General features: G+C 46.5%; 1 pseudogene; it reads left to right on the top strand.

Moving 5' to 3' along the window:
• The first annotated feature begins 4,805 nt into the window (after positions 1–4,805).
• LOC136510061 (uncharacterized) lies at positions 4,806–5,387 on the top strand (annotated as a pseudogene).
• Positions 5,388–11,909: the final 6,522 nt, after the last annotated feature.

Below are 11,909 nucleotides of genomic sequence, written 5' to 3'. Positions count from 1 at the left end.
TGACCCCTCCGGCAAACCCGATGGCTCAGGCGCGCTCCCCACACCAAGGCACACCTATCTAAGCCCTCATTTCAACTCTACTGACCCCTAGCAAGGACGACAACGTGAATGGCGGACGGCGGCGCGGTCCGACAATGCTCCAGCGAGGTGACGATGCTACGGCTCTAGTGGGTGACTCTACGAGCATCGGCATCACACCCAGGACCTAGCGCAAGAGAGAGAGAATGGGAAGGCCACGGTGGCGGTTGTCCACGTGGAGCGCCATCTCCGGCGAGGTCATCCATGGCGGCGGTGGCAGAAAACGGCGATTTCGCCCTTACCAAGGCCAAATTGGCACGACGGTGGGGTGGAGGAGGTAGAGGAGATCACTGCGAAGCTACTGACGAGCTGGGCAACGCATTTTTGCGAAGGGGCGTGAGCTAGGCGAGGGCGAAGGTTCGGCCGGCAATGGCGGACGGCTAAGGCTCGGCGCTGCGCACGGTGAAGGCGAGAGGGAAGCAAAGGGAGCTGGCGAGTGCGTCGGGCAGGCGCTGGCCTTCTTCTGGAGGTCGAACACGGACATGGAGGCTTCGGCCAAGCATGCGCGCCATGTGACGAGCAGCTCCTATGCCGGTCAGCCATGACGTTCACTGAACGTTTTCTTAAAATTGCGATTCAGTGCTCGAGGATGATGACTGACAGCGAGTATTCGACGTGTCAACACGGCTAATCCAATGCTCCTTTGCAAAAACTGTGTACATGAAAAATGTAGGCCTACCATCCATCTACAACTTCTTTTCAAGGACCATCATCTAATTCGCCATGGATCAGCAGTTACATCAAGCCAAAGTTGGCTTGATCCACTGAAAATGTAGTTATGACTTAGAATATTTTCTAAGTGTGAAATTAGCATGGAATTCTGACTTGTGGGTCATTTTTGAGCATGTTCTAGCCATTTTCATGAGATGATCATAAAACAACTTTTGTTCCTTGATAAATTAGCTACAACTTTGGTACAGAGTGCACAGCCATGCAAAGCCTCTAAGTTGGTCTTTTGAATCGGTCAAACTGTGGCACTCTAAGGGTCAATTCAAGTCAAACCTCTCCCAAAGGGCAATTTTGTCATTTTGATCTACATGAACAATGTCCAAACAATTTCCCTAAGTGTAGTTAAGGTGTATTAGACCATGATCAACCACTTTACACAAATGCAAATGCCAATTTCTAATGATCACATGTGATGAAGCACAAAACAAGCAATTCACCCAAATGTTGCAATTCAATGTTTCACATGTTTCATGACTTTGTTGTTATTTTATACTTGTCACATTACTACCATGTTGCCATGTTTCAAGGTATGAGAAATTCATGTTGCATTCACATGTTGCACTACCACCATTCATAAGCAATAAAGTACGAAACAAACAGAATATGCGAATGTTGCATATGTATGTTTCAGTGATAATGGCATGGTGACATGGATGATGCATATGTTTATGAAATGAAATGCAATTATGTGGAAGCCAAATACCTAGGGTGTTACAGTACTAGGACTAGATGGATAGAGTTATATATATAGTTTACCACTGCAACTCAAACAAAGAGAGTTCAGATCACTACCGGAGACGGCTTCTTTGCCGAGTGTCCCAGACTTTGCCGAGTGCTTTTATTGGGCGCTCAGCAAAGAGGCTATTTGTCGAGTGCTAGAGAGAAAGCACTCGGCAAACAACTGGCACTCGGCAAAGAGGTGGTTTACCGAGTGTCGAGCACTCGGCAAACAATAACACTCGGCAAAGACCAGGTTTACCTAGTGTCGAGCACTCGACAATCCAGAACACTCGGCAAAGGGTCACCGCCGTTAACGGCCGGCAGCCACCGTTAACCCTTTGCCGAGTGTCTTCTCCTAACACTCGGCAAAGCGGTGATTTGTTGAGTGTCATTTTTTTGACACTCGGCAAACCATATTTTTTCACTTTTGACCTCCAAACTTTTTCTGCAGTCCTCATACAATACCTGGTACTCCATGTTCCAATGTGGCACATTTCTCGGACTTTTTCTATATTTCTTTAATTTATTTCATTTAATTGAATTTTCTTGGATAATTCAAATTATAACTGCTAGTTATTCGAATAACGAAAAAATAAATGGAAAAATGATATTCATGTTATTTAGTATAATGTGAGGCCGTATCCAGGAACAGACCACTAATTTTGAACATCTTGTTCACGAAACAAGTTGTTTTTAAATTCTATAAAAAGCAAACGAAGTTCAAAAATCATGAAACTTGTCAAGATGTCATGATATCATATGTGGAGGCTGTGATAAAAAATTGAGAAGGTTTCACGCAAGTTGTCATGTACAATGCTTGCAAACTGAAGAATCTCCGAAGAAGTTTCATGATTTCGTGAAGAGGCCAACGAGGCGGTAAGTATCGTACGTGACAAACTTGCACGAAACGTCCTTAATTTTTTATCACAGCCTCCACATATGATATCATGACATCTCGACAAGTTTCAAGATTTTCGGTCTTTGTTTGCTTTTTATAGAATTTAAAAACAACTCGACCGCAAGTTCGTGGTCATTTTTCGTGAACAAGATGTTCGAAATTGGTGGTTTGTTCCTAGATATGGCCTCACATTATACTAAATAACATGAATATCATTTTCCCATTCATTTTTTTCATTATTCGAATGACTAGCAGTTATAATTTGAATTATCCAAGAAAATTCAATTAAATGAAATAAATTAAAGAAATATAGAAAAAGTCCGAGAAATGTGACACATTGGAACATGGAGTACCAGGTATTGTATGTGGACTACAGAAAAAGTTTGGGGGTAGGAAGAAAAAAAATAAAAATAGTTTGCCGAGTGTCTACGTTTGGCGATTGGCAAAGGAGCCTCTTTGTCGAGTGCTAGGACGGCTGGCACTCAGCAAAGAATTTTAATTTTTTTTAAAAAAAATCCCTCTTTGCTGAGTGCCAGGCCGGGTGGCACTCGACAAAGAATTTAAAAAAATTAAAAAAAATGATTTGCCGAGTGCCAGGTCGGGGGCACTCGGCAAAGATTTTTTAAAAAAAACCCTTTTTGCCGAGTGCCAGGCCAGGTGGCACTCGATAGAGAATAAAAAAATTAAAAAAAAATACTTTGCCGAGTGCCAGATCGGGGGCACTCGGCAAATGGGGGATTTAACCCCACTGGCCCACACACACCGCACACACGCACATAGGCAGCTGACCGCGCCAACGCCGCCGCCGCTGCCCACGCGCGCGCCCGTGCCGCCGGAGGAGGAGGAGAAAGAGAGGAGGAGGAGAGGAGGAAGAAGGAGGAAGAGAAGGAGGAGGAGGAAGGAGGAAGGAGGAAGGAGGAGGAGGAGGAGGTGCCCCGGCCGCCGTTGCCATGTCCCCGGTGCTTCCCTAGCCATCGCCTTGTCCACCGGTGCCCTGGCCACTTCACCACCGCCGCCCTATGACACCCACTAGGTATGCCCTAACATCGTCGTCGTCGTAGTATTACTACTAGTGGTGGTAGAGTAGCTGTGGTGGTAATCGTAGGAGTCGTATGAGTGGTTGTGACATTGTTATATATATGTGGTTGGATATAATCTTGTGCATGTCGGCCATCGTGCCGTTCATATATGTGCATGTCGGTCATCATGCTGTTGGTTTTCTTATAGGTTTTGGAAACCTCACCGTGCAGGGGAGGTGTTGCCGAAATTTTGTATTGATAGTTTTATGTTTCTTTTTTTGCAGAGAAGAGCCCGTTGGAGCGGAGTCGGAGTACCTCAGCGACCCTGATCGCCTTCCTCGCCGCTGTGGGTCTACCTACACCACGTCGCCTCGCCACTGCACCGACCCACCATGGCCCCACTAGACTGACTCCACCGCCACCCTAGGTATAACCCCTCTTTCTGTATCATGGTCGTAGATCACATAACCCAGGAATTGGACGATTGTGGTGAGTGGAGGTGCTAACACACGCTAAGTTAATGGCATCCTCATTCTTCTATGCAAGGAGCACTTCCCTAGCCTGGTTGAGTACGCCAGAGTGACAGGGTCGGCCTACTCGTTTGACCCCTACGCCCCCGCCCCCGATGCTATAGATCAGGCCCACAGGGTATTCAACAATAAGACAGAGCGGGTGAAGCAAGAGTTGTGGGTAAGTCTTCCTCATACTACATTGCTCAATACATCGCATTCATTGGACATTCTTGAAATAATGAATGGATACATCGTGTTTGTATGCAGGATTTCTTTAGATGCCAGGACAGACATGAGGCCAGGGCGGATGCGGTGGCTACCAAATACTATAAAAAACTCGTCGTGGACATGCATTACGAGGCGTGCATCTAGGCCGTCGTAACTTACCACAGGACCATCCTTGGAACGAAGGTCACCAAAAGGGACGCAAGAATCATGACGCTGACCCAAGACCAGTACCTGTAGGTAAATACAGAACATTAATAATGATTCCTTTTGAGATTAAGTAGGCTTAATTTCATCTTCTGATATGTCATGTACTTGATGGCCTGTAGATGATTCCTTATTGGTGCACCACACATCCCCGGTGCTGGGTACAGATGGTGGACAAGTGGTGCTCACGCGAGTGGGAGGAGATGCACAACTTGTGCTGGGAGTGGCATTTGATGATGCTAGGTGTAGCACACCATCAAGGCAGCCACAGCCTCTGCGGATACGTAGAAACATGGGTATGTGAATTCATTTATTTATTCTAATGCTCAATTTTGTATGATTTCTAATCATCTTGCTATTTTCTCACAATCGGCGTCACATGGTGGCCAGCCTTGCTCCATCTTCAAGGCATTTGCTATGTTCCATAAGGGCAAGGCGACGTCCAACGTCGACTACAACCTAGAGGATGGGCCCGAGGCATACAACAATGTGACCGTCCACAATCGCCTTAGTGAGTACACATCGATGGCAAGGGAGGTCCATGGGCCAGAGTACGATCCGAGCACCGAGGACCTTGATGGAGAAGTCATCATAAGGGTGGGAGGAGGCAAGAAGCATGGGCGGTACTGGATTGGTGACGACACAATCGACTCGGTCGCTACTTCCAGTCTCTCCCAGATTCGAGCAAGCAGCACGAGCACAAGCCCGGCCATACGACCTCGGCAGGACACTTCACACCACTGGGTAGAGGCACTCAAGGTTATTCCTGGTTTATTCATCGTTCATTGGTTTTTTCATACCTTTCCTTTGCATTATTGTAACATTGGGGTGAATATATTGTAGGCCCAGTTGGAACAAGAGAGGAGGATACGGGAGCAAATGTAGGCGAAGATGGAGAGGGTGGAGGCCAAGTGGAAGGCCGAGCAGCAGAGGATGGCGGAGATTCTTCAGTACATGCAAAGTCTTGGTGCCGCTATGGGTGTAGTTCCGCCACCTTCGCTATTCGCTCCACCTCCACCTCCTCACTATTCTACTCCTGTGAGTATAAATGTTTTAGTTTGTATGTTCATGCTTACAATCAAACCTAGTGGAGTATGAAAGTTTTATTCATGTATGGTATATATTTATCTTGTCTCACACATGCAATCTCTTCTCCTTTGTGCAGAATCAATTGGCGGCATCGAACGATCCTCATGCTTCAGCGAATCCTTCACCAAATCAGTCTCATTGGCCATCTTGGTGATGATACTTGTGGTTGTTAATGGTACTTCTATTTGCAATTGTGGTTGTAGATGATGCAGCACTTGGATTACTTGTGAACTTATTTGTGATATATTGTGAGACATGTTTTGTGATATATATGTGACGTTGGTGATATATATGTGGTGTTGGTGATATATATGTGATGTTGATGATATATATGTGATGCTAGTGATGTTTGTTATATATATCTTTTGTTTGTTTGGATGGGATGTAAAAAACAAATAAAAAGGCTATTTTAGCCACTTTGCCGAGTGCAATGGCCATGACACTCGGCAAAGTGACTACTTGGGAGCATGCTTTGCCGAGTGCAAAGGCCATTGCACTCGGCAAACATCACAGATTTGTCGAGTGCCATGGGCTAGGCACTCAGCAATGGTCGCCTATTTGCCGAGTGTCTTGACAGGACACTCGACAAATAGGCTACCTTTGCTGAGTGTCTTGCCGGTGGCACTCGGCACAGTGGCCGCCTTTGCTGAGTGTCTGAGTCAATGGCGCTCGGCAAAGCGGCGACTTTTACCGAGTGCTTGACCTTGACACTCGGCAAAGCCGCTATCACGGTGGCACTCGCCATCATGACTACTTTTCTTTGCCGAGTGTCAGATTAGCACTCGTCAAAGGCTTTGCCGAGTGCTCGATAAAGTGCACTCGGCAAAGAGGTCTTTGCCGATAAACTGTTTACCGAGCGCCCTTTGCCAAGTGTAACAATCGGTAAAGGCTTTGCTGAGTGTATATCGGCCTTTGCCGAGTGCCTGAGGCACTCGGCAAAGAAGCTGAATCCGGTAGTGGATTTGCCATCTCTGATACAGGGCTCCAGCCAACGCTGGTGCTTGTACTGTGTGTGTATGCTCTGTTCTCCCTCTTCTTCTACCTCTAGCCATAGTGTGTGTGGTCGGACAATGCTTGTTCGTGGTTGGCTTAGCTAGTTAGTGCTCGGCAACACTAGCGGGTGCTCGGCAAGACTGGTGAGTGGTCAAGTCACCTGAGCCGATGATCCTGTGGACTAACAATTCCCACCCTTAGGCCTAAGCACACTGTGATACTACTATCATGATTGGAATTCGACAAATTTGATGACTGATCTGGCAATCCCAAGGCTGATTGCAGTAGTGACTGGGCTGGTCTAGTGTTCGGCCCAACAAAGATCATCAGCCAACACATCCTCGCCAAGGATGTCACATACTTCATGCAATTATATACCTTTCTATAGACTGTGGAGGTGTACTATCAACCCAAGCAGAAAGATTTAGGCCACCGCTGCTTCCACAGTCCACAAAGGCATCAAATGAGAGCATTTGCTATAGAAGTGGTGTCCCACAAAGTAGTGCGCCTCGTAAAGTGTAATATGCACACACATCAATAGAATCAATTTTCAAATTCCATAGAAGTGGACATCGTATAGACTACACACTATAAAAGGAGGGGGAACGTGTGCCTACCAGCTGGTGCTTTAACGAAGATGAGGGGCAGGAGGGAGAGGTGGCACCCCACCCATAAATTTCTATCTTGCATCCACCACTGACTTTCGGGCAGTCAAGTGAGGTCATGGAAGGAGACACAGCCAGAGCTGGTGAAACTAGTATTGCATAAACCGCATAAAACACATTAGTAGCTCCCCTTTGACAATGACTAGGATTGGTGGATTTGTAGCCCATTTTTTGCTATGCATTGTAGGGAGGGCAAGTTCTGATTGCCCTTTCTTTGAGTTTCCACAGCATGGTGACCCTGAGGGGACCACCAACACGAGCTGCTAACAGACCCCTATGGGATGCAGGCTTGAAAAGCCAAAAGGAGCTTCATATGGCAGTACTTGGTAACAAAGAGGTGCAAGGAAAGACAGCCAAGAAGAGATATATTGGAAGACACATAGGCTACTCAATCTGGCCATGCCTGATGCTTCATAACCAACTAGATGACGGTTCTCACATATCCATTCATATTTGTCAAGATAAAAGATGTACAAAACCAATTTACCTTAGAAAAAAAATCAGATTTTAACCAAACCTCCATAGTTTGTTTAAGAAAAAATAAATGTGCAAACAAAATGGTGATGTACAATTTCAGTGTGTTGTTGTGCACATCTGAGATGGAATTACATGTTGGGGAGTACACCGTACATCTATCATGTCAAGATTTTTTAGAACTTTGGGAGGGTGCTGCACTACATAGACCACCATATTCATATAGTCAATTGGAGCCTTGCAGGGATCATTGATCAAAAGCCAAAATAAAAAAGTGATTTGGAATGGCAACTGCTGATTATATTTATCTAGCAGCTAACTCACAGAAAAAAGTATGAAGTAGATCTTCATAATTTCTCTATCCCTCAAGGGCCACAGAATGAGACATCTTGTGCTTAATAGGCGTAAAAATCTAAAGCAACCATGTCTTAATCCTTTACAAGCACTGTGTGGCTCTTCCACATTGACTTTGTTACTTTCTTTTTTCACACATATTTAATTTAGCTCAAATTAACAATAGGGCCCCACCCCATCATCTTCCCATCTGAAAAATAGAATTTAAGTAGCATAGACGAAGCACAACAAACCCATTAGAAATATTATGCACCCTCAAAACAAATCTGCATGTTTGGTATCAGAAAGGGATTAAGGATCGATGCTGAACTTTCTAGGTCTGATTAAATTTGGCCACGCACGCACATAGTATATTTATTTGATATTCACACAAAAGTGTGATTATGCATAAAAAAAATTCACTGACAAACCAAAATGGTTAGGGGAAGTGTATCATGACAATATACCATGGTGTTGCCTTATCTTTGGATGATCACAAAGTAGTGGACTGGTGGTAGTTACACAAGATCAGGATATGAATATTTTGTTGTTTTGCATATAAAGTCCGGGTTTAAAAGTTTTCAGCAATGTCAAGTTTATAGAAATGGAAAGGTCCATAATGTACCATGGGCCAGCCCCTCAAGATATCTCCAATGGATAAGTCTCTTGATCCATTGTAGACTAAAAGCAGTTTTAGGCACATAGTATGTCCAACAAAGAAATTTTCTGGTCCAAACATAATGGGTTTAAGAGGTATTTAGTCTAGTTGCCTGGTCAATATACTAAATTCATAGAACCTTTACACAGGCATCTTGATGGCAATTGCATTGTTGGTTTAAGAACACACACATCTCATCCATAACTAGCTCAACATATCACATTAATCGCACATACATGCAGGACTAGGCCCAATCATATGTATCTAGTGATAAATTGTGATCCCTGGTATCAACATGGTCTAAACCGCAAGCAAGATCAGGAGAATTGGAACAAACTCTAAGTGCACACGTCCGTGGATGCGGAAGCTCACCTGGTGGGTAGGGACTTGAGGTGAGAGGTGTAGCACCTGATTTTAAGAACAAAACTAGATACACACCGTATGTGAGCTCAGAAAGTCAAATCTCACATATACCTACAAATAAGGGTAATATCAATAGACAATGCTTGAAATATAATGTACTTAGTATAAAGGATGTAACCTTAGACAACAAACATCGGAAAGACAACTCTGATCTTTGGGTGAAGACTCCGGTTCCACAGGGACAACCGACTAGTTGATGACAAGCCTAATTCCTCTAAACTCTAGCAAACTGGTACCCATCCGGGATTTTTATCCAAATAATTAAAAAAATAAAGCAAGCGTAAGTACATGTCGTACTTAACAAATATAACATGGGGTTCATGAGGCTTAAAAGGCTGACACCGGTTTAACTGTGATTAGTTTTTAATGAGTCATGATTTTAGCAATTGAGTAGTGTCAGTGTAGAAAGTGATAAACAAGTAAATATTTGTAGTATTGCCGTGCGTTGTGATCGGAGGTGGCCAAGCACTCAATGACATAGGGTTTATACTGGTTCAGGCAACGTGCCCTACATAAGTTTGAGTCAGCCGGTGACTTTATTCCTAAGCCTAGGTGCTCAAAGTTTGCAGTGGGGTTACAAACGAGAAGAAGAAAGATAAGGGATACAAGAGGTCCGGTTGGACTCCGGTCGGAAAGGGCGAGAGTGATGGGAGCCCCGCTATGAGCTAAGTGTTCAAGCATGTGCTTGTGGTTCGAACCTGGCGGTTCTATGGTTGTGAACTAGGGAACTTGATCGATCTGAATCAATCTGACCGAGCTTAATGAACTTGGATGAACTTAGTTTTTTGGGAGAGAGCACATCCCCTTTTATAGATGAAGGGGATGGACTTACAAGTGAGAGGGAAAGAGTATGTATGCTTCTAAGCCTTGTTGCCCACGCCGATGGGTACATGATGATGGTAGGCGCCCACAACACTATTGGATGTCAGATGCATGTGGGAGGTTATGTTGTCTTTTTTGGGTATGGTAGACGTCGGTGCCCGCCACACTGTTGATACCTGGAGGTTTGTGAGGGTTTTTACCATGTTCGCCTGGGACAGTAAATGCTGGCGCCCACAACACTGTCGATGCCCAGATGCATGTGGGGGAGCCTTACCGTATGAGAGTTAATGGCGCCCACAATACTGTAGGGGAAAATGTCGGCGCCTATAACACTGCTTGGGTTCTGACGTGCCAGGGTGGTCGCAGAGTACTATTTCTGCATGTGTACAGGGTACGGATCCCAGTATTGCAGTTTGACTTGTGTGTCCTGCCTTACTTTCTCCGTCCGTTTCTTGGTCCTTACCGAGCGGGCGTCCCCAGTCGGTTAGTCCTAGTCTGCTCTGATCGTGCTAGTCGGAGAAGAGTGGTGAGCAAGGGCTTGGCGCATCCTCGATCGGAGATGCGGGTCGGAGTCAAAAATAATGCTTTGGACAGGCCTTCTGGTCGGAGCGTTCGGAGACCGAAACAAGTGCTCGGTCGGAGAGGTGGGCCAGAGTTAGAAAACGAGCGTCGTTCCTCCTCGGCCAGACCTTCCGGTCAATGATTAGATCGTCCTTCTGACCTATTGTTTAGATACTTGGGCCAACCCATGAGTTGCGCATTGTCTGCTTAGTCTGAGCCTTTGTTGGGAAGCCGGTCCGTGAGGGACCCCGGGTTTATGAGCCCGATAGGGGCCCCCGAGCCTGAATCATCCGGGGGATTTTTGTCTTGATGGCTGGTGTGCGCGAGCACACCCGTGGGTGTAGCCCCCAAGCCCCGGGTGATTCATGCAGAATCGTCTGGGGGTTTTAGTGTTGCCAGTGGGGGAGGTTTTCATTTCGTCAGCGGGTGCGCGTGAGCGCACCCGCGGGAGTAGACCCTGAGCCCCCAAGCGATTTGGGCAGAATCGTCTGGGGGTGTTTGTTAGCGGGCATGTGTGCATGTTTTTTAGATGGAGTTGTCAACCAAGGTGTCGCTGTGTAGCTGAGGTGATTAATTTTGGGATTGGGCGCGGTACAGCTCGTGGATCCTGGCGTCGGTGCGCGCCGTGGGATCGGGTGAGGCAGTTAGTTTAGGGATCGGACGAGATGAAGCTCGTGGGTCCTGGTGTCAGTGCGCACCATGGGATCGGGTGAGTCAGAGTCATGGATCCTAGCCTCAGTGCAGCCCGCGCAACTGAGGCAGTTAGTTAGTTAGTTTAGGGATCGGGCGAGGCAAAGTTCATGGATCCTGATGGGGCGAGTTTAGGGTCGCAGACCTAGGCGTTTTTGGTGTGCAGTCGAAGCGTAGCCGATGGATGGTGCGAGTTTGGGGTCATAGACCTAGGCGTTTGGTGTGCAGCCGAAGCATAGCCAATGGATGGGGAGAGTTCGGGGTCACAAACCTAGTCGTTTGGTGGCAGTCAAAGCGTAGGCGATGGATGGGGTGAGTTCGGGGTCACAGACCCTGGTGTTTTGGTGTCTTGAGCCCCCGAGCCCTGTTGGGCCTTGGTAGGGATCGTTTTGAGTTGTGTGCTTTACCCTGTCCTCGGTTTCTCACAGCCAGAGGAGCTGAGCTTTGTCGCTTGCATCGATCGCTCGGGCTCGAGTGATGTGCTCGGTGAGTTCGCTAACGGATATGATCAAATGGAATTCGGGTCCGTCGTTCATGACGGGGTCGACATAGCCCTCTTGTGACATTCCACTACTCCTTTACCTACACCCCGGCAGATGCCTGGGTCATTCCGAAGACTGACCCAGGTGGCCTAATGGCCTCCCCTCAATGGAGATTTTGTGGGCTTGGTAGAGGCTTAGGATCGAACAAGAAGGTTGAGATGACCCTATCTGCTTTTGGGTAGACGGGGCGAGAGCCACACGAGGCTCATCTGTGTTTCCTCCCCTAGCTCTGTTTGATGTGGGGCAGCCTTGAGCCCTTTGTGGGCTAGCC

The sequence above is a fragment of the Miscanthus floridulus genome, chromosome 1 (genome assembly GCF_019320115.1).
Source record: "Miscanthus floridulus cultivar M001 chromosome 1, ASM1932011v1, whole genome shotgun sequence".
Lineage (NCBI taxonomy): Eukaryota > Viridiplantae > Streptophyta > Magnoliopsida > Poales > Poaceae > Miscanthus > Miscanthus floridulus.
The sequence above is the reverse complement of the archived record's forward strand: the minus strand, read 5'-3'. Positions and strand labels throughout refer to the sequence as shown.